Source organism: Mus musculus, chromosome 5 (assembly GCF_000001635.26).
Source record: "Mus musculus strain C57BL/6J chromosome 5, GRCm38.p6 C57BL/6J".
Classification (NCBI taxonomy): Eukaryota; Metazoa; Chordata; class Mammalia; order Rodentia; family Muridae; genus Mus; species Mus musculus.
Window position 1 is genome coordinate 125905815 of NC_000071.6, and position 22922 is coordinate 125928736.

A 22922-nucleotide genomic window follows, 5' to 3' on the forward strand; every position below is an offset into this window, starting at 1 on the left:
TTTATAGTGGCCATTGTGGTTTATGTAAAACCTACAAGATGACTGGTGAGGGAGGGGGGAATCACCAGTCTCAGCAGATGCAGAATGAAGGCCCTCTCTTATCTCTCGGACTCTTATTTCAGAGTTGCTTCTCTGAGGCTCTTGTTTCATTGTTGCTATAATTCTAGATCTCTCCCTACCTTTCAGAGCCAGAGTGAGGGTTGGGTGGAGAAACCTGGCTTGGAAAAAAAGAAAGAAAGAAAGAAAGAAAGAAAGAAAGAAAGAAAGAAAGAAAGAAAGAAAGAAAGAAAGAGAGAGAGAGAGAGAGAGAGAAAGAAAGAAAGAAAGAAAGAAAGAAAGGAAGGAAGGAAGGAAGGAAGGAAGGAAGAAATGAAGGAAGAAAGAAAGAAAAGAGAGAGAGAGAAACAGCTGACATTATAACTTGTTCAGTATCTTTCGAGAGCCTTTTAGAGTCGCTATGTGTGTGTGCTTGATAAACTCTTTATTGGAGTCCTCCAAATGAATGAAATGTTTCTCCCTGTTTTTCAAATGAGGAAAAAAAAATTGCACCAGTGTTTTTGTTTTTGGCACAATGAATTCTTCCCTGTTTGGTTAAATTTACCCCTCTTTGAAGGTACTGTAAATGGGAGTGTCTCCTTCATTTCTTTTTGCAATAGATCAAGTTAATGCACAGAAACAAACATCCTTTGTGTGTTTGGTTTTTGGCTCCTGTAACTTCGCTGATTTCTAACTGCAGTTTGGGTTGGCATCTAAGGTGTTTTTTCTACATGACATCTGCCAGAGTCCGTTTCCCTTCGCCCTTCAGCTTGGATTCTATATTTATTTTTCAGTTTTGTCTTTTCTTTCCCCCTTTCTCTCCCCTGCCTCTCTATGTGGGCCCTGGGAATTGAACCTGGGTCCTCCAAAAGGGCAGCTAGTGCTCTTAAGTGCTGAGCCATCTCTCCAAAAGCGTTTGTTGGATTGTTTATATTATGAATCTCTAGTGTTTGAAAGTGTGCCAACAACATAAGGAAGTAAAAACTATTTTGAGCTAATGCAAGTATGGCTCCTTCAGGCAACACTTCTAATTTTTTTTCTCCCAGGGCTGGGAGGGTGCTGAATGGGTAACCTAGAACCCGCTTAAAAGCCGTGTGGGTGTTGTGGTCCACCTGTAGTCCTGGCTGCCAGAGAAGTCAGAATCGTGTGCTCCATGTTCAGTGAGAGACCATCCCTCAATGTATAAGGTGGAGAATGATCAAGAGAGGCACTTGGCACGAACCTAGGGACTCCACATGCTTATACACACACATGTACAGGCACACCTATACGCACACATGTGCCTGCACATGCACCCCCCCCCCACACACACACATACAAACATAAATAAAAATAGTGTTTAGTTCCCAACATTGATAGGAGAAAGATGAGTTTTTCCCCCTTCAAATTCACACCTAGAGAATTGGTGGGATTTTCACTATTTGGGACCCGTTAGCGTTTGATATTAAGGGCATAGAGTCCTCAGCCATGGAACAAAGTCTTGGGAAAAGGACATGCAGGGATGGATCTGTCTTCTAACATTGTCCACAATCACACACAGGGAAGGATAAACTCACAAATGCTCTCCTGCTGGAAGCAACCCTAAATCCTCCCGAGGATTTTTTTTTTTTTTTTTTTTTTGCTTAAGGGATGTCTCAGTGTGCCTATCCAAAAATACACCGGTCCCTTGAAAGCCGTTGTCACCAGAGAATGCTGCTTAAGAACACAGGTGTTACCTCTTATTTTTAACTTCTGCACTTGGATGAGGGAGCAACAAGAGATCTATGTGCCTGTCAAACAGGGACGGGACTGAGAAGAGCCCCCACCCCCCAACCATATATTTTCCTCAGCTATATTTAGCACTGTATTTGCTGTCTGGTGCAAGGGATCTGTCCTTCTTTTGGTGTCTGTCCTTTTTACTGTTTAGATTCATGTTAATTACTAAGGGACAGAGACCCCATGGCTATCAGTCAAGCCTGAAATAATTACAAGTAAAAGAGACAGAGAGAGTCCTTTGCTGTGGTGGGGATATTTCCTTCTCCAAGGTCATCAGAATGTAGCCCGTGTATGATGGACATAAACACATGCCACACAGGTGAAGATGGGCTCACACTCAGGCCATCAGAAGAAATGGCTTGTGTTGTCCATTACTGGAGGCTGCCGGGGCTTTATTATCAGTTAACGATGATGGGTATCTGAGCCTCTGAGTCTTTGCTTCATCTGCTCTGTACTTTTCCAAGAGCTGTAGAAGACTTCAGCCCCCACAGGATAAATTGGGCTATGAATTTGTGTTTGTCGCTATGGTAATTTATATCGGCACCATTTTAATAACCACATCAAACTTGGGCACTCTGCAACAGTGAAGCTCACATCTAACAATAGACTAGAAACACTCTGGGGGGAAAAGGGAATTAGAATCAACAGAGATGAGTGGCTTCAAAGCGAAGAGGTGAGAGTATTTACATCATAAAAGTAAAAGGCCTTCATGTTTCCACTTCTGCTACCGAGGTGTGATTGGTTACAATGGCAATGCATTTGCATATGGTCCAGGCTCTGCCCCGGTGAACACAAGGAAACATGCTTGCTCCTTAGTAGACACAAGGCAGTAGGAACTTTTCTGGCCATCTTCAATGATATATTAAAATTAGTGACCACTACACTGTGGGGTGGTAGATTTTATTGTGGATATAAGTATATATTTATTTTAAGCTATATTTTTATTTTTAATTATGTATATGTGTATGTATGTGTATGTGTATAAGTATATGTGTAGATTCTCATGGAGGCCAGAAGGGGGCGACAGATCTCCTTAAGCAAGAGTTAAAGGCGGTTGTGTGCCTCCTTATGTGGGTGCTGAGAACTGAATTTGGGTCCTCTGTAAAAGAAGCAAGTGGTCTTCATCCTGACCACCTGGGAAAATAGACTTTCTTCAAATTTCATTAAATTCTTATAGCCCAATTTGTATCTCTTTGTACTCTGTACCTTTGGTTCATTAATAGGATTCTAAGCTTCTGTGGGTTTCAGAGAGGGATAAAAATGAGCAGGAAACATCTTACCTTTTGATGAATGTTTTTGTTGCTGTACTGGGTGTCACTCCAGGGCCTTGCAAACTCTGGGTGATAACCTTTCTCTCAGCTCTAACCCTAGTTGCAATGTATCTGAGGTGCAGATACAGCGTATTTTCTTCAGCTCTGTCTAGTAGCTAGGACAGAAACAGTCAGTATGTGCTTCTCATTTTGTCCTGAGATTAAACAAGTGGTTATATCTATCTACCTCAAGAAGTTTGAAATTTCTTCATCAAAAGGAAGCTTAAGTATCAACACAAATATGTTGCTGCCACTTATTCATTAAAAACATAGACACAATAGCACACATTTCTAGAAGCAACCAAGCAGCTCCAGCTAGCCTGCTTAACCTTAGAATAATCATTTTTCAGATGACTGGCTAGTGGCTAAGATGGGGATGGGGTGGGGGGCAGATAAACAATGATATCAGAATGTCTGGTTGGGTCTTCAAGAACTGAGGCCCCATGGCTTAAATTTTATTTTTTATTTTAAAAATATTCTTATTGTATCTGCTGCTGCTGCTGTTGCTGGTGGTGGTGGTGGTGGTGATGGTGGTGGTGGTGGTAGTGGTGGTGGTGGTGGTGTGTGTGTGTCTCTCAGAGGACAACTTGCAAGAGTCTGTTCTCACCTTCTACCATGTGGGGTCATCAGGCCTGCAGTTAAGTAGCTAATCGTAACAGATTGTAAGCCAATCTGAATTGCCTTCTTGGAAATTTAAATGTGAGATACAAGAGTTTTCTATGCAATTTCTGCTTCACAAGTTCACATTCTTGGGGAACAGTGTTGTCTAATGCGAGTCACAAACATAAGTAGAAAAACAGAAACAGAAACAGGTAAAATTGATTTTATTAATATATACTACTTAAACCTATAGCTAAATGTTTCATTTCAGCATGTAATCATATAAATATAACTTCCTTTTTTTCATTTTTATTTTAGATCTCAGTAACCCAGTGTGAAATACATACGTATAGAGACCCAATTTGGGTCAGACCCATCCCAAGTGTTCAATAACCACTTTTACAGGGACCATATTGGATATTGACATCGTAAAGAAGTGAGATCTCAACAAAGTAGAGAAAAAAAAAATGCTGGTTCAGTTTCAGATGCTTACAAGTGCTACACATGCAAATGCACACGAGTACACATCTATGTACATGGCCATGCATACACAGATGCACACAGGTATCCATGCAAATGCACACACAGACATACACATGAATACGTATCCACTCACATAAGTGTACACACATGCACATACACACAGGCATACACGCACATGCACACACGTGCACATACCATTCACATAGTCACACACATGCACATACATGTATATACACACGCAAACAGAATTTTCTAAGGCTCTACCGAGTGGACTGGTGTTCTTTTGCCTGCATCAAAGCTGATTTAAAATTGACATGGCAGTGGCTGCCTCATGTTGTTCTATAACTGGAAAGACTTGGTCATTTTCCCAGAAGAAGCACTGGGGACAGAATGGACCCATGGATACTTGGAAAAGTCAATTACTGACAATCTCCCACCACATGCCGTTTGATGCTAACACTAGGATGCAGTTCCCCTTAAGAGGCGTGTTAGTTCATGCTCTTTACATAATGTGGTCCTGGCAAGTTAAACTACTTGAGTGTCACAAAGGGGAACAAGGAAACCAGGGCTCAGCTCTGCTCTGATTTTCATCCTTTCTGCTGCTCCATGGTACTCAGGAGGGTCTATGCTCACTTCCTTGCTTGGAGGAGACTGAACAACACAGATGGGAAGACAGTCTGGGTCTGTGCAAGGAGGAGAATTGGCAGTGGCTTCCTCAGCCCCTTGGACTCTGTCTCTCAGCTCTTCTGTCTCCAGCATCAGTCACTAATGGATTTTGGAATCCTGTGGCTGAAGTCTGGGAAGAAGGAAAATATCATCCGGAAGACCCCAAGACACTTAATCATTCTGGTAGCCCAAGCCTTAGTGTGTTTGTCCTTTAGTTTTCTGTGGGGAATAAATGTGAGCTCCAGTTGGCGAATGGGACCTGGCATTTGTTCAGAAGTCTCCAAATTCACATGTTTAAATGCTGACCCAATAGATGGTGTTAGGAGAGCATCTTCAGGGGTGGAGTCAGAGTGAGTACGAGAGAGATCCTGGAGAAGTCATTAATGCATTCTATGGTAATTTAACAATTTCTTCTTCAGGATTTCTACGGTCCTTATACCACTTTAATATGGCTGTGATAAACAACTCTGTTCAAATGCAAATTGGTTTACACACCCAGGTCACAGTCCATGGTTGAGAGAATTTAAGGCAGGAACTCAAGGCAGAAACCGTGGAGGCACACTGCTAGCTGGCTCACTCAAGCTCATGCTTCCCTGGCTTCTTTACACAGCCCAGGAACACCTGCTCAAGAAACGGCACCACCTACAGTGGGCTGGACCCTAATATGTCAATAGTAATGAAGACAACCCCCCACAGACAAACCCGATCTAGGTAATTCTTCAGTTGAGGCCATCTCCTCTCACATGACTGTAGGTTGTGTCCAGTTGACAAGATCAACTAGGACAACCAGGTAAGTGCAAACTATAATACATGTAAGACATTTTATTTATGGATTAAAAACTGGTGGGCACTTTCCTGTGAGTTGGCCTTACTGGAATCACAGGCTGGGCATAGAATATCATGGGACACATGGCCGGACGATGGGCTTCCCGTTCATGATTGCATCTTTTTTTCCCCATTTTTTATTAGGTATTTAGCTCATTTACATTTCCAATGCTATACCAAAAGTCCCCCATACCCACCCACCCCCACTCCCCTACCCACCCACTCCCACTTTTTGGCCCTGGCGTTCCCCTGTACTGGGGCATATAAAGTTTGCAAGTCCAATGGGCCTCTCTTTCCAGTGATGGCCGACTAGGCCATCTTTTGATACATATGTAGCTAGAGTCAAGAGAGCTCCGGGGTACTGGTTAGTTCATAATGTTGTTCTCATGATTGCATCTTAACTCAACTATCTCCATAAGGGTCTCATCTCCTAATGCTGTCACTCTGAGGTCAGTTATCAGCATGTGAGTTTGGGATGAGCACAAGCCTTCAACCTACAACAATGGGTTTCTGCCTAGACGGAGAGTCAGATTGTGAAAAGTCTTGATGGCTAAGACACTTGACTATAACAACTCCTTAGAGTTGTTGTAACAACTCTGTGTCTGACTCCCATCTCAGGAGGCTAGCTTGCTATTGATATCTGACAGAGGAATCAAAAGCACAGGTTGAAGCAAGAGGGACATTGCCAGGTCTTGTCCCCAGGGTCTCTGGAGGCTGTTCCCACACAGCAGCAATTTGCATATGCTATCACACCGTCATCACATGCAGTAGAAGACACTCGAAATAGTCCCCCAAGTGGTGGTCAGACAGAGTGGCAGGCTAGCAGCTGTGGAGGCCACTCTTGAAGGCCACCGTGGAGCTTAAGATGGAGTCAGGGTCTAGACCTGCTTGTTGGAAAGCGATGGGCACGGTTGGATGACTGTTGCTGTGGAGTTTGAAATTCAAATCAGGAAGAGCATCTGGCATCCGCGTGTCACGGAGATGAACCTTGGAGCTGCATCTGATGAGGACAGAAAGGAAACGCACAGTCAGCGAGACAGAGCCGTTCGTTGCTCGGGAAGCAAGTGCAGATGTGATATTCACGTCTCTATCACTGGATGTTTTGCTAATCAGTAATAAGAAAGAGCCTGATAAATCAGGCCCGATTTTCTGCTCCAAAATTAAATGCAATGAAAAAAAAAAAACAAAAAACTTGGGACTATGATAATTTTGCCTGTTGGCACCTTAGAGACAGCACGGTGTATTGTCCTGATTGGTGTTCTACCTGCCTTGAGGTTGCATGGGAGTTGTTTCCAGACAGATACAGGTTGTGGCTGATGTGTGAATGGTTGACATAAACTCTGCAGAGCATTTGTGCTCACTGTCAACTATTATCAAGTTGTTTTTATCAATATCCTAGTTTGCCCTTCTGTTGCTATGGTAAAACCCTCACCTAGACCAACCAGAGGACAAAAGGGTTCATCTCAGCTTGCAGTTGTCTATCATGGAGAAAAATCAGGGCAGAAATTCAAAGCGAGAACCTGGAGGCAGAAACAGAAGCAGAGGCCATAGAGGAATGCTGATAACTGGCTTGCTCCCTATGGCTTGCTCAGCCTGTCCAGGGATGTCACTGCCCACAGTGTGCTGGGGCTTTCTACAGCAGTCTCCAGTCAAGAAAATGTCCCATAGACTTGCTTATAAACCAATCTGAGGGAGGCAGTGCCTCAGTTGAGGTCCCCTGTTCCCAGGTGACTCTAGCTTGTAAGAAGTTGACAAAAAACTAACCAGCATGATCTACTAATGGAGGCATCCACAGCTATAAAAGTTATGTGTGTTTATCACAGAGAAACAAAACTTAAGAGACATAAAAGGAAGAAAAATCACTTACGTTTCCAGTAGAAACAACTGGGTTAATATGTTGGTCTCTTAGCTTCTCCTGTTTGTTTTAGACACGAAATAAAGATATGTATTCATAAGCCGTGGGTGGGAACCCTCAGAAGCAGATTTTACTCCGTTGTTCTTGGAAGATTGGACTCATTCATCTATTAAAAACCAATGCACTAGAAGCATCATCTCTCCATGCTGTTTAAAATGATGTTAATAGCATTGACATGAAATTTTTTGGCCTTCTTCTTCACTGTGTTATAATGACTGCTGTCTGGATCGTATTCTGCTGTTCTCTGAGTGTTCTTTTGATGTTGTAGTTAACCCTGGTTCTTCCTCCCAGCCCTATGCTCCTAGAACTAAGACTCAGATCCAAAATACATTTACAAACACCTTGGCCATATAGCTAGGCTCCACTCTGACTAGACTATAACTAAAATAATACAATTATTTCAACCTACATTTTGCCACATGGCTGGCTACCTGTGCTCAGGTACCATGTGTCTTTCTTCTCCCAGATGTCCCACCTCTATTTCCTGACTTTTAACTTTTTTTTTTTCAAGACAGGGTTAATCTGTATAGCCCTGGCTGTCCTGGAACTCACTCTGTAGACCAGGCTGGCCTCGAACTCAGAAATCTGCCTGCCTTTGCCTCCCAAGTGCTGGGATTAAAGGCATGTGCCACCACTGCCCGGTATATATTTCCTGACTAAACCATACGCTTTTTAATTGTCCACACAATACAAAAGATATTCTCTTTGAGGTTAGAAATACAGTTCCGTGGATCTATAGGTCCCCTGGGAGTGGTCTCTACTCAGCACACACATAGCAAAGGGCCAATGAGGGAGGGGTTCAGAGCTTAGTGATAACGGCAGGAACTAGTAGTGCCCTTGAGCTTGTGGCAAGTGTAGGGAGTGGTAGAACCCTTCTTGTTCATGCATCTCAGCCCAGGATGCAAACCTCACTTTGCCACGTGAGGGTCTGGGAAGAAGTGAGATTCCTAGGAGTGCTAAAGAGCTTTTGACTCAGCACATGTCTCTTTGGCAGGAGGCAGCTAGGGACCAAGATCTGACAAAGGCTTCCCCACTAACACTTAAATGCTTTGAGGCAGAGTTCAGCCTCCCTCTTACACACGCTAGTGGGAGAGCCAAGGGGAGGTGAAAGAAGCCAAGCCCACAGACGTGCTACCAATTGTTGAAGTCAGGGAAGCCTTTGCTCAAATGACTCTCTTCTTAAAGTTCACAAAGTGGCCAGAGGCTCTGGAGTTCAGCTTTTACTCCCATGCCCTTTGGTGTTATTCTCCTGTGTGTGTCTTAATACTTTTCTCTACTCAGATTAGTCAGCTTGATAGAACTAATGGGAAGGCAGCCAGGGTGTAAAGTCCCCAGGTAAGAATTAATAACTGTTTGTCAGATCTTACGGTGGCCTAGTAGAACCATCAGAAGATTTTTTTAAAAGATTTATTTATTTTATTTACATGAGTACACTATAGCAGTCTTCAGACACACACCAGAAAAGTACATTGGATCCCATTACAGATGGTGTGAGCCACCATGTGATTGGTGGGAATTGAACTCAAGACCTCTGGAAGAGCTGTCAGTACTCTTAACAACTAAGCCATCTCTCCAGCCCCCCAGAAGATGTTTTGACAAGACCCAGAACGTCTGAGTGTGTGGCAGGGGCAACTTGTACCCCTCAAATATCTTATATCTTCCCCCAAGTCTTGTATGTTTCTTTGAGGTCATGAGACCACTTCTGGCCAAAGAACTATAAATGCAAGTGGTGTCCCTCACTTCTGGACTGGTGATGTAAGAACTCAGTGTGGCTTCTCCTTCTGTCCCTAATTCTCTTCCCACATGCTCCCGATGTGACATTGTATGGAAGTGCCATAGTGCAACCCATTTCTTTGCATGCTAACTTGAAAAACTAATTTACAAGAGAGAGAGGGGGGGGAGGCAGAGAGAGAGAGAGAGAGAGAGAGAGAGAGAGAGAGAGAGAGAGAGAGAGAGAGAGAGAGAGAGAGAGTCTACGCAAGTCTTTAAACGTAAGTTCACATACCGAGGGCCGCTAGGATCCTGGTGTCAGCAGCTCACTGGGGAATCAGAGCTACCAGAATACAATCCCCTTTTTAGCAAGACCCGGGGTGGGCATTGGTGGTGAAGCTGATTCTCCCCATGGCTTGCATGAGTCAGCTTGGTGTTCTGGAAACTATAGCAACAGCTACCTCTATTGCTCTGCTTGGTCCTTACAACTGCCTAGGGACAATCCTATATGAGAGGGCGATGCTGGGGAACATGAAGAAGCCAATCACGAGGCTTATACAGGTGATCCACTATGTCATAGTCATGGAGCTACTACCACTGAGAAACGTGAAATGCACTCTGACGTGGTTGGAAGAAGTCTTAGGGGGGGAGGTTCCTGTCTCTACTCACATCCTCAGATGTGTTTAGACCAAGGCTACCAATATCTTCTGCTCTCTTAGTTCACAACAATTCCCTTTTCATATTTTCTCTTATAATTGTCTTGCCCAGGGGCTACAATCTTTATTCTCTTTTATTCATGTACAGGTCTCTTCTGACTGAAATCTATGCTATGCTCCTCATCCATTTAAGTCAGCAAAAGTTTAAACATTAAGAAAGGAATGGGAAGCAGGTTGACTGTGAAAGATTTCTCTGAACATAGAAGACAAGGTGGCCTGCGAATGAGTCACATATGTCTTTCCAGGAGGTAGACTTCTTGGGACGGGGGTGTTGAGTGAATTTTTGAAAAAAGAGAAGATTGTGAACTTCGTAAATTCAGTTTGGATTAGACTTGGCTTTCTAAATTTGTATTTTCCACCTTATAATTCAATCGGGCTGAGCCTTTCCCAAGAATTCCCATGAAATACTGACCACTGCCAGTCTTTTGTAAATAATTACAAGGTTACAAAGGAGACTGCAGTGTGCGACAAATATGTCTGTCCCTTCTGGCAGGACTTTTGCTAAATTGCGGCTTAAGGGGGCACAACAGAAATAAAATAGAATGCAAATCAAGGTGTGTCTTAGTTAGGGTTACTGTTGCTGTGATGAAATACCAGGACCAAAAGCCAGCAGTGGAGAAATTTTTATGTGGCTTACACTTCCAAATCTCTGTTCATTGTCGAAGGAAGTCAGGATAGGAACTCAAAACAGGACAGGAACTCAAAACTCCAGGGCAGGAACCCGGAGGCAGGAACTGATGCAGAGGGCATGAAGGGGTGCTGCTTACTGGCTTGCTCAGCCTGCTTTCTTATACTCAGGACCACCTGTTTAGTAGTGGTACTACTCACAATGGGCTGAGCCTTCCCCCATCAGTCACTAATTAAGAACATGTCTTATAGCCAGATCTTATAGAGGCATATCCTTGATCAACTGTGGCTCTCTTATCTCCAACGACTCCAACTTGTATCAAGTTGACCTAAAACTATCCAGCCCAGGGGATAACAAATGTCCTCAAGTTCAGAGTGACATGGAGCTGAGTCACACATTCTTGGACTGAAAGATAACATAGATCTCATTAAGTCATATCATATCACCATATCAAAAAAAAAAACTGACTAGTGAGTATAATAAAGGTTTTTTTCCTGCTTTTAATAATTTCTGTCTTTAGGACTGAGGGATATTCTTAGTATTTCCAAGTCCATTTCAATATTACTAAATTGAGTGTCCTATTTGGGCATGTTGGTTAGCTTTTGTCAGCTTGACACAGCCACGGTTATGTGAGAAGAAAGTACCTCAGTTGAGAGATTGCCTCCATTAGATAGGCCTGTGGCACATTTTCTTGATTAACCACTGATGTGCTAAGGACCCAGTTCACTGTGGGCAGTGCCACCCCTAGATAGGCAGTCTTAGGGTGAGAAAAGAAAGTAGGCCACGGAAGCCATGAGGAACAAGTCAGTAAGCCACACTGTGCCACGGCCTGTGCTTTGGTTCCTGCTTCCAGGTTCCTGGTTTGAACTTCATCCCTGACTTTCCTCCATGATAGACGGTTACCTTTAAGCTGAAATAAACTCTATCCTCCCCAAGTTGCTTTTGGTCATGTTTTTAATCACAGCAGTGATGCACAAACTAAGACACTGGGCTTCTGAGAAAACTGTGGAGAGGAGTAGACACTCCCGAGTAGATCAGAGATGGCCTGTGGGGACCAGAGACAGTGCCTCCCCATTCACTGGAACAGAGACCATTTGGTAAGTACTTTTCTAACAGATTTCCCTTCATTCTGAGCCTACCTGGATGACATTACTCAGTGTGACCATGCATCTGATGAGAACAGACTCCAAGGGAGGCTGATCCAGCTGTGACCCATAGGAACCGCCTCTTGAAGTCTCTCTGGTGTGTTCACACCCTTTGAGCTGAGCACAGGAAACTCGAAACTTTGTGTTGCACGAGGTTGAGCACTGGTCTGCAGGGAGACTTGGGCAATTCCCTGAGTCCACACCTGGAAGACAAAATTACGTGGAAAAAGTAGTGAATGGCATCCATATAGCTCTGCAGTCATGAGAAATATGTTGAGTGTTGTGGTTAAACCCTGCTAATTAAGGTCAAAGTCTACCATGGCCAGATAGCTCCTCTGAGCGAGGGGCAAAATGGAGGATTCCTTTTACCAGCCGGGGCTTCCCCTTCTCTGACCTTGTGTGGGGAGCCTGACCTCCCACACCCTCTAACTGGAAAAGGTTAACCTACCTACAAGGTTGGCAGACCGACAAGTTCAACTTCCTCTTTCCCTGATAAGAACTGGCCCGGTAAGTACCTGGCCCAGCAAACGAGGCATCCCCAGTACTTTAAACTGTAGCTGAAGAAACTTCACCCTAAGAACCCCTTCCCACTCTCCAGGGTTCATATTCACCTCGAATAAAGTATGTTTGTACAAGCCAACCCCGGATAAAGGTATGCACACAAGCTAAGGTCATCTGTTTGGCTCTCTCTCCAGAGGCTCACTCCCAGCCAGACCCAGATCCTGCAGAACCTATTCTGACTCCAGTTCATCCTTTTAGCCTGATGTGCTGTTCAGTCAGAGTCTGGATACCCTGAGAGGGAGAAAGCAGAGGACGAGGAACCACAGCTAGTCCCCAACCCACATACTGCAGCTGGCACTCGACACGGGGCACAGCATACCATGGAATGTTTAATGGTAGGGCATGGCTTTAATCCCAGCTTTCAGGAGGCAGAGGTAGGCAGATCTGTGAGTTCAAGGTCAGCCTCATCTAGAGTGAGTTCCAGGACAGCCAGGGCTACATGAGAAATCCTATTTCAAAAAACAAAAAAGCAACCCCCCCCCCAAAAGCCAACCAACCAAACAATGAATCAACCAAACAAAAAACAAACAACGACAAAAATCTTGCAAAGAATTAAGAAATATAAACAGTCAAATTCATACATGGACATGCTTGCCTGCCTTCTATTAATAGCTCAGCACCACGTTGCCCTGACAAAGAGGGACGGTGTTGTGTTTCTCCTTACTATTGAGTGCCGTTTTCTTCACAGGACCATTTTTGTCCGTGGATGACAATGCCTACACAATGAAACTTTACTGGTTCACAAACTGGAATTTCAATAGCTTAGGACAAGCCTAGGCCATATTCCCAAAGGAAGTTTTGATTCTCAGCATTCAGAAAGAGAGGAGGGAGAGAGAGAGATTGATTGATTTAAAAGACAAAAAGCATCAGTATCATGAACGTTGAGAATGGACGACAATGTGATTTACTTCCGACATACTTTCTGTAAGTCATGAGCACTCTGGTCATAACCACCATCATTACAGCATCACTGTACCACTGTCATGACCACTGCTACCATCATCATCACCATCACCAACATCAGTGTTTATCACTCTCATCACAACCACCAGCATCAACATCATTATCATCACCAGCAGCAACATCACACCATCCCCATATTACCATCCTGATCACTGTTACCATCACCACCATTATCACACTTTTCAGCATCATCACCATCATCACCATCACGGGCATCGTTATTATCAATCACCATCACTATGTCTTTTCAGGATTTGATAATTCATCCCTTTTTGGTGCTGCATAATACTCCACGGTCTGGATTTATTTTCACCATGTGTCTGCTCACATACTGACACATTCAGCTGATGAGTGGCAGGGGTGGGATTTGAACCAGTGACTGTCTGATATCTAGACTCTCTAAACAGTTTTCAAGTTGTCTTTGAAATGTTCCTCACTGGTATAGCTCCATTTGTGACTCCTGGTAAACCCCTGGGCAGTGTTAGGTCTCACCTCACTTGGAAGGGTGCTCCCATCTCCTCACTCTCAAACGGTCAAGGACTCACTGGTATTACTTTGTGTTTCCTCACTTTTAACATTTTAGGGAGCCGGGCGGTGGTGGCATACGCCTTTAATCCCAGCACTTGGGAGGCAGAGGCAGGTGGATTTCTGAGTTCGAGGCCAGCCTGGTCTACAAAGTGAGTTCCAGGACAGCCAGGGCTATACAGAGAAACCCTGTCTTGAAAAAACAAAACAAAACAAAACAAAACAAAACACCCATTTTAGGGAACCAGATCCTGCTAAGTGTCCCCTTTAACACTGGCGCTTTGCTCAGGCCTTGATGGCAATAACTGAATGGACCATTTGAGGTGTGGCAGCTTGGGGATAATTGGGGTTCCGCATTAAATTCCTGCCTTAAGCCAGCTCATCAGATCTACATGTTCGCTGACCATTAGGGAACTTGTGCGCCTGCGTGCGTGCGTGCGTGCGTGCGTGCGTGCGTGCGTGCGTGTGTGCGTGTGTGTGTGTGTGTGTGTGTGTGTGTGTGTGTGTCTTTCCAAAGGAATCTTAAATGTGTTGGATCCTTCCATTGTTCACACCGTGTTTTGGGGGGAACAGAGATGGAGCCTGTGAATGTAATTTGAGGGAAATTTAAACAATCCTCTAAGCCTTCTGAGAAAGCACGGATAGAAGGGCGTTCTCGGTGGCGTGGGGCAGGAGCGTTCCTTATGCACGCATTGTTTTGTCTGAATTCACCTACTAACCGGAAAAGCGTCTGAGAACGTGAAGAAACGCTGGTGGAAATTAAATGCTTTTTGATTTGCCGACTTTTCCTGATTTGCTATGAAGCAATACCTGTTGGAAAAGGATAATTAAACATTCTTCTACTTCTTCCGTGAAATAAAATCAAAGAAAATCTGGAAGGGGACAGGTAAATAGGATATAACCCGGGAGTAAGATCAGGAGTGCAATTATCCCCTTATATGCTGTCACTGGCTTTCCGCTGCGATGGTTAAATAGGAAAGCTTTTCAAAGCCTCGGGGACAGCGAGGGGAAGTGTTAGGGTTTCCAATTTGAGAGGATGTTTGCTCAAACGCTGATTTGAAAGCAATGAAATCTTCAGCCTCCATAACCACCATAAAACGAGATTTCTCCTCAATCCGTGGAGAACCAGTCAGAGTGACGTTTTAAATTTCTCACAGGAAAACCAGGCCTGGTTTCAGCAAAACTTACAGGTGAGGGAGACAGAGAGACGTGAGAAGACCACTGAACAGAGCTGCCCCTAGGTTGGGGCCACACCCAGTTTTTCAACATCAGAGGTAGCCCAAGAACCCCCTGTATACCAAATAAGGGGTGGTAGTGGGGCTCGCAGCAGGACCCCTCGAACAAAATCTGCCTTTAAATATGGGAATTATTTCCAAAATGTCTTTGTTGACAGCTGGCGAGGCACAAAATAAACACAGGACTATTTGCAAGTAAGCAAGAATTAGCATAATCCGCAGCTGTGGCCTAACCCGCAGGATAAAGAACTTAGTGGCTCCTTCTAAAACAGCCAGGGAAGGGACCTGCACAGAATAATGAGGCTCTTGCCACCTGCCAGTGGCCAGCAAAACCTGCAAGCAACAGCCTGGTGTCGTCCGGCACCACCGGAGCTTTCTAATTAAAATAGAAATGAATTCATCGGTTGCAATTCAACACCACGTGATTAAAAAAAGAAGTTTCTCCCGTGAGCAATAAGGTTTGAAAATATTGCATTTATTAATACTCTTTGTCCAAACCGTGAAATGTAATTTTCAATTGTCCAGTGAAGGAAGGGGAGTTGACTGAGAATCTTCAAGTCTGTCGTTTGAGGGCTGGTCAAAATACAAGCAAAAGGGAGAAGGAATCTGAGAAACAGTGGCCTTGTGCTTTGCTCTGGGAGAATGCCAGTCGATGCCCATGGACACCATGTTTTTATCAGACCGGAGAAAAGTCCATTGTGGTGCGGATAATTACAGGTGGGATGCGAGGCTGTTCGAACCACCAAGCTTCTCACGTGATGCTGCGGACTATCAGGCTTCTCTGCGAGGCTCTAGCTCCTTCTTTGTGGTGATCCACTGGTTGAAAATGAAATTATCTGCACATAGAAGGCAAATATGTGCTCTCCTCTCAGCGGAGAAGGGAACGATCCTTAGGAAATGGCTCTCCATCGATCTGGATGTCAGGCGGAAGGCAGCCAAGGCTGTCAGTGGTCTCTCTCGCCTCCTGCTTTGAAAAGCACCCCTCCTGAATGTACCAGCCACCGAATACCTTAGCGCTGCCAGTTTCTGAGTATTAAAACATCCCATGAAGTCAGTTTATTAATATCAGCCCCCCTGACACCCAACAGATTTGACTGAAATGCAGAACCTAGCTTAAACGTCTACCTTACCCTCAACAACTTTCTTCTACCGCTATGCTGTGGCCTTGCCGGTGCCGGCTGGTTTTATGTCAACTTAACACAAGCTGGAGTCATCTGAGAGGATGCCTCTGTAGCACGGGGCTGCAGGGAACCCTGTAGAGCATTTTCTTAATTAGTGATGGATGGGAGACAGCCCAACCTATGGAGTTGGTGCCATCCCTTGCCTGGTGGACCTGGGTGCTATAAGAAAGCAGACTGAGCAAGCCAGTAAGCAGCACTCCCCCATGGTCTGTGCATTTACTCCTGCCTCCAGGTTCTTGTCCTGTTTGAGTTCCTGCCTTAGCTGCTTTCAGCAACGAACTGAAATATGGAAGTCTGAGTTAAATAAATTGCTTTGGTCCTGGTGTTTCATCAGGGCAACCATAACCCTAACTAAGTCACCACCCCGACTCTGTAGACCACTGCTTACTGAAGAGTCACTCTGGTAGGTGCCATGTAGCATCAAGAGATCCAGTCTCAGAGAAGTGAACCTTTTCTGTGCCCAAATGACTGTCTACTCTGCTACTCCCTTCCTCCTGCCTCTATAAACCCTTACCCATTTTGGACATGGGTAAGTGGGTCAGCTGGGTAGACAGTACAGACCTGGGAGTGGCTGAGGAAAAAAAAAAAGAATGACACAGTATGTGTGTTGTTATGTGTATATATGTCCATGTGTATATACCTATGTGTGTATGGGTATGTTTATATATGTGTATTTGTGTATGTTTATATATGTGTATGTGTGCCTATAGACACACATATGTGTGCACATGCGTGTGTAGGTCAAAGGACAGTATTAGCTGTCATTCCTCATGTGCCATATACCTTGGCATTCTAACACAGGGTTTCGACTGTCCTGGGATTTGTTTATTTGATTGGGAACTACCTTGGCCCGCAAGCCCCAGAGATCCTATCTCTACCTTCCCAGTGCACACTACCAAGCCTGGCTTTTTGAAAACATGGGCTTGGGATTGAAGTCAGGTCAAACTCTTTACCCACTGAGGTAACTCCCCAGCCCTCCAAAAGGATTAATATTTTAAGGGAAAACTTAGGGGGCCATGTTCAGTTTACAGCTTCCGTCTTGATGAGTTTCTGGAGTTTATTTAGGTCAACAAGGCCTTATTACTCCATCACCTCTCTGATATTTCTTACTACAAAAGTCCATCTTCCCACAGAAGATTTGAGAAACAGAGGCAACTTCAAAGAGAAGTTGAAAAGACATGTGTCATCTCAGTGTGCGGAGACCAGGGCAGCAATTTCAATGCATGGCTTCTCAGGTGTTTGTTCTTTGGCAAAAAAAAAAAAAAAAAAAAAATGCATATGGGACTTTGGTGTTATGAATGCTAAGTCAACATCCTTGGTCCCTTGGTATGTGTGCTCTTCTGGGTGAGGGGGAATTGTGCATGGGGTCCACACAGAGCTAAGGCAAAAGGATTTTGCAGCTGAGGTTCAGGACAGCTGCCTGCCTTAACCAAACGAGGAAACTTCCCCTGTGCACTGATTCTGATCAGATACGTCTTTTACAAGACCACCAAAGAAATTCTAGGTTTGGAGACACAAGGTCCCAAAGAAGGAATTCTACCAATAGCCACAAACCTGGAGTCACCATCTGGACAGGGTACACTAGAAAGAGAACTCTCTGTGTCCCTTCCTTTGATTGCCAAACTGTTGAAACCATGAGCCCCAGAGAATTAAAAATTTCCTAGGAGTCTTGTACTGGAGGAAGGAAAGCATTGAAGCCTGGGGCCAGCTGGGGGTGGGGGACCTTGTTTCCTAGGAAGAGACTCCACACAGGTCTGACCTGTCAGGTCATCTTGCATGGACAGTGAGGGGTCAGGGATGGGCAGTTTCCATTTGGACCAAGTCTGCTTGGCGATGTACCTCTCTTGCCTTCTTTAGAACCTGAAGCTCACACTAGGACCTCAAGGCTCTACTTGGGGTTCACCAGACTACATTATCTGTTCTTCTTTCCAATGTGATCACATTGAATAAGGCCTTTCCCAGAGTTTCACTGTTGTGGACTCTTTAATTGATGTGTACAAGGTATGTGACTGAACCTGTTTCATCAGGGCTGCCAGAGACCTGAGCTTTGACACACACATGCACATGCACACGCGCGCGCGCACACACACACACACAGAGCTCTAGAAACCCCTGGAGGATACAGTCTCAAATGAGATTCATGCTGGACCTCCTGAGATCCAGGCAGAGGGATGAACAAGCAACGCTCCTCCTGTGTTTCAAATCAATGATTTCATGATTATTTCATGCAACATAAAAAATAACACAGGGACATGAAATAGAGGCACTCTGCACACTGTGACGGAGATGTTCTTGTAACATGGCTTAGTGGACACTCATTGTTCCATTTTACGCCTGCATTATTGGTTATTTAGTTCCACTGTCATAAATCTGAATGCTCACAGGCCTCAGAGGGGTAAAGAATGAATATGGAAAACCTGAGCCATGAAATACGGGATGGTGCACTTCAGAGGAGGGGAAATTACGGGGTCCTCTGAAAGGTAAATTACTACATAGCTACCATCGAAAATCTCTTTGTAGTTTGAAGGAATTGTGTGTGTGTGTGTGTGTGTGTGTGTGTGTGTGTGCTTATGCATGCCAGTAACTTTGGAGGTCAGACGAACGTGGAGTTGCAGAAAGTTCTCAGCCACCTGACACTGGTGTTGAGAAATGAACATGGGTGCATCCTCTGAAAGAAAAACAGTCACTCTTGACCAGCTGAGCGACCTCTCCAGCCCCCCTATTTTAAGTGGCTTATCATGATTTTATACCATCATGCTGTTTGGGGGTCTTTTCTGCTTTTTCAAGCAGGAGATAGTATTCTGGAAGCCCTTCTTGTTCTTCTTGTTGTTGGCTGCTGATTTGGCTCTTATTTACCTCTCTTGAGTGGTCCAAATTCAAGTCCAAAGCTTCTGAAATGTACCTCAGAGACATCTCATTTGTGCGTCAGAAAGAGTTCTGTGTTGGTTGTTGTGGATGAGTGGGTACGTCTGAGCTATGGCACAACTCCGGATCCATGATCAACAGCATGAGACCAACCCAGGAAACAAGTGCAACGATTGTTTATACTTATTTTTATTCTCTCTCCCTCCCTCCCTCCCTCCCTCCCTCCCTCCCTCCCTCCCTCCCTCCCTCCCTCCCTCCCTCCCTTCCTTCCTTCTGTGACAGGATCTCTGGAAGCCCAGACTGGCCTTGAGCTTATTATATAATCAAAGATGTATAGTCTTGAACTCTGGGCCCTCTGCATTCACCTCCTGAGTGCTGAATCTACAGGTGTGTTGAGCACACCTGGCTTATGAAGTGATGGGGAAGGAACCCAGAGCATCTTTCATGCTGGACAGCACCGGACCAGCTGAGCACCATGCCCAGCCCTGTGTGTACTTTCTGAGTTTTTGATGTACATTGCTAGGGGAGCTCTCAGAGATTGTCAAATCCCCAGCAGCAAATGTGATTTTCTGTCTCTTTCTAGCTATTTCAGTTTAAGATATTCTTGTTGAAAGTGCTTTGTATCTTAATTGTGGTGGCTTTCTCATATACACATACAATAATAATATCAACTCCTACACCCATGCACATATGATGACTTAGGATGCAATTCATAATAATTTTTTAAAAAAGAAAACATGAGGTTGGGAAAGAGATTAAGTGGGGGGAGTCACTAGAGCATTTGGAGGGAGGTGGCAGAGAGTGAATATCATGAAACTGTACTGTGTACATGGATAAAGGCTTCAAGGAATCAATACAAACATTATTTTTAAAAAAGATCCATGTATTAAAGGAGATAGAATTTTGTACCTAGTGTGTTCTCAGGGTTTGTAAGTATGCTTTACTGAATTGGTAAAAAAAAAAAAAAAAAAAAAAAAACTCAGGCTGGCTCACCCTGGTAGATGCCTCTTCTTGAAACTGGACAGGAAGCAGGATCCAAGGCGCAGGCAGATGGTTCTGTTGATGTGTGAAATCGTCCTTGGTTGGGGCCCCAACTCTGTCACTTTTTCCACATGCGACACTCATTCAGTGCTGTCTCTGTTTCCATGGTTGCACACTGAGGGGTCCTCGGTGTTGGCATGACCGGATTCCTCCTTCTACAGTGCACTTGGTAATGGGGAAGAGTGGGGAATGTGGTTGAGGCCCTGCTCGTGGGGAGAGTAATTTTCAGAGGAAGAAAAAGACAGCAGATCCATAAATAGGAGGGAAGCATCAATCTGTTCTATGGGCTGTAAAGATGAAACAAAACCAGTTTTGTGAGCTTGGAAGCTTCTTTGGCTAAGCGGTAGGCAAGATATCTCTGGAAAAAGGATCTAGGTTAGAGATGTGAAGGGCAGGAAGACATCTGTTGTGCCAACCCAGGAAGTACAGATTCTTGCAGAGAACCTAAGGTGGAAAAGGAGGAGGCATGTTTGTTGGGGAGGGGGCAGATTTGTAGTCCTGGAAAAATAGAAAGTTACACATGGACGTGAGCAGGACTCCCACATGAGCTGGCTTTGGATATCACCCTACGAGTTCTTCACTGGGTGTCACAAGCTTCTCTGTTATTGTGATAAGACTAACCAGGAGCAACTCAAGGAAGGAAGGAGTCTTTCTTCTTACTCTTTATATCCCATCATTGAAGTGGCTCATCCAAGTGCATGCTGAGAGCAGAACTCTGGTCATTTGGAAGAGCAGTAAGCTCTCTTAGGACCTGAGCTATCTCTCCAGCATTCCAGCTGATGCACTCATGTCCTTTGAGACTACCTTCTTCTCTGGGATGTGGCAAGGTCATCCTCTGGTAACTTTCTTGGGTTTTCTTACGTATTTCCTAGCATATTTCAGATAGTATTTTGAATTCTGGCCTGCTTTTTTTTTTTTCTTTTTTTTTTTCAATTGCTCAGTTCCTGACCGGGATGATGCTTTTGCTCGATTTGGAAATTGTTCATTTGAACGCACATCGCCTCAATTATTTGCCATTCTTCAACTGTCTTGTACAACTCCTGGGGTATTTCAGGAGGCAGTAAACTTAGCAACAGCATTCGGTAGCTGAAAAGACTTCCTTGTGTTCTTTCTTATTCAGGTGGTTGCTCCTCTGTGATCCACTCCTTGTTGTGGCCAGGCACAGTTCTGTCTGGAGAGGCCTCACAAACATGCCTTCCTCTGTGGGAATCCACGGAGTCCCTTCTCATTCAGAATCCAGTCCAGGTCTTTGTGAGTGACAAGAATGTTGTTTGGATTGGAACAGAACCAATGTTCATATTGGTTCCAAACCTTCATATTTTCCCTTAAAGTTTCCATCCAAGTAGACATTATTTTTAGACTTTCCCTGTGCGTTTGCAATTATTTTATTTTATATATGTGTGTGTTTTGTCTGTCCATAGGACTGTGCACCACTTGCATGCTGCTGGGTGCCCTCAGAGTCTGACAGAGTGTGTACATCCCCATAGGACCAGAGTTACAGATGGTTGTGAACTTTCATGTGGGTGCTGGGACTCAAGTCTGGGTCCTCTGGAAGGGCAACCAGTGCTCTAACCACTGGGCCACCTCTCTAGCCATTCCCTGAGCTTTTTTCATGCACAATATGCATTAGATTAGGCAGTTCTCCATTCTTCTTGACAGCATTTATTATATTTTGGTTCAAGCATTTGGTATTTGGGGGGTTTTACTTGGCTATCTGGTGATGATAATCACCCTTAGATATCAGCTTAGACCATGTTCTAAGGGCTGTTCTAATTATTGTTTAAGATGGTCTGTTTTATCCTCAGTGGAAGAGGTAGACCTGGTCAGGCTTGTAACTCTTGCTGCTAAGGTTAAAGGTCATGAGACCCAGAGGTCAGGGAGACAGGAGCAAAATGGTGTGCTCTGGACCTAACAGGACCACTGCGACCTTGAACTCTCAGCAGCCATGGTGGTTAAGGCCTGAACACAGCCAAGCCAGTCAACATTTCAGCATGGAATCGATCAGCATGTGTGGGGGGTGGAGGTGGGCAAGGGGGGGGGGCTCCAAGATCTCATCCTAGGCTGAGGAGTTACTGAACCTTGAAGGCCACTTGTGGAGAAGTCAGTTCTCCACAGGGATGCGGCCCCTGGTATGTTGATCCCGCACCAGTGGATGGCCGCTTACTCATGCACAGGTGGCAAAGCATGAATTTGAACCAAGGGTTATTAAAATAAAGTCATGGAAGTGGGAGGAAGATGGGTGTGAAGAGGTCTGTGAGGCGATTCAGGGAGAAGCAGGATGAACACAATCAGGATTCGTTGTAACCATATGTGAAATTCTCAAAGGATAAATAAAAATATATTTACAAAACTTTTCACGTAGCGAAAGAGCTGAACCGCGCGGTAGGTCCTTCAGGCTGCCTGTGCTTCCGGATACAGGTTGAGTTCGTTGTGGGCTTATTCTGTTACTCAAGTAGAAATCTTTTGGCCAGCTCTTGTCTCATCTCAATGATAAATGTAAAAAAAAAAAAATCACTCTATCTCTCAAGAGAACCAGAACCCCATAGAGTTGGCTGTTGTCCTCAGCCAATCCCAATCGCTTGGCTCCTACAGGATGAGTTGGATACAATGAGATAAGGTGGTTTGTATGACCCTACAGATTACCTTCTGGTTGCTACCTCCCTCCAGGGGCTTCCATAGACCACACAGTTCCTTTTGTGATGGAACCCAACCAGCACCTGGCAACTAGTGATGACTAGGAGATGGGAATTTTGATTGGCTAG

The 22922-nt window shown here is 44.6% G+C and overlaps 1 long non-coding RNA gene across 1 annotated transcript; it reads right to left on the reverse strand.

Annotated features, from left to right (window-relative positions):
- Positions 1-6026: 6026 nt before the first annotated feature.
- On the reverse strand, positions 6027-20985 carry Gm32986. Its single transcript, XR_377070.2, has 3 exons — positions 20113-20985; positions 11784-11992; positions 6027-6675 (listed from the first exon to the last, which is right to left on the reverse strand). It is a non-coding gene; the product is annotated as a predicted gene, 32986 (long non-coding RNA).
- Positions 20986-22922: the final 1937 nt, after the last annotated feature.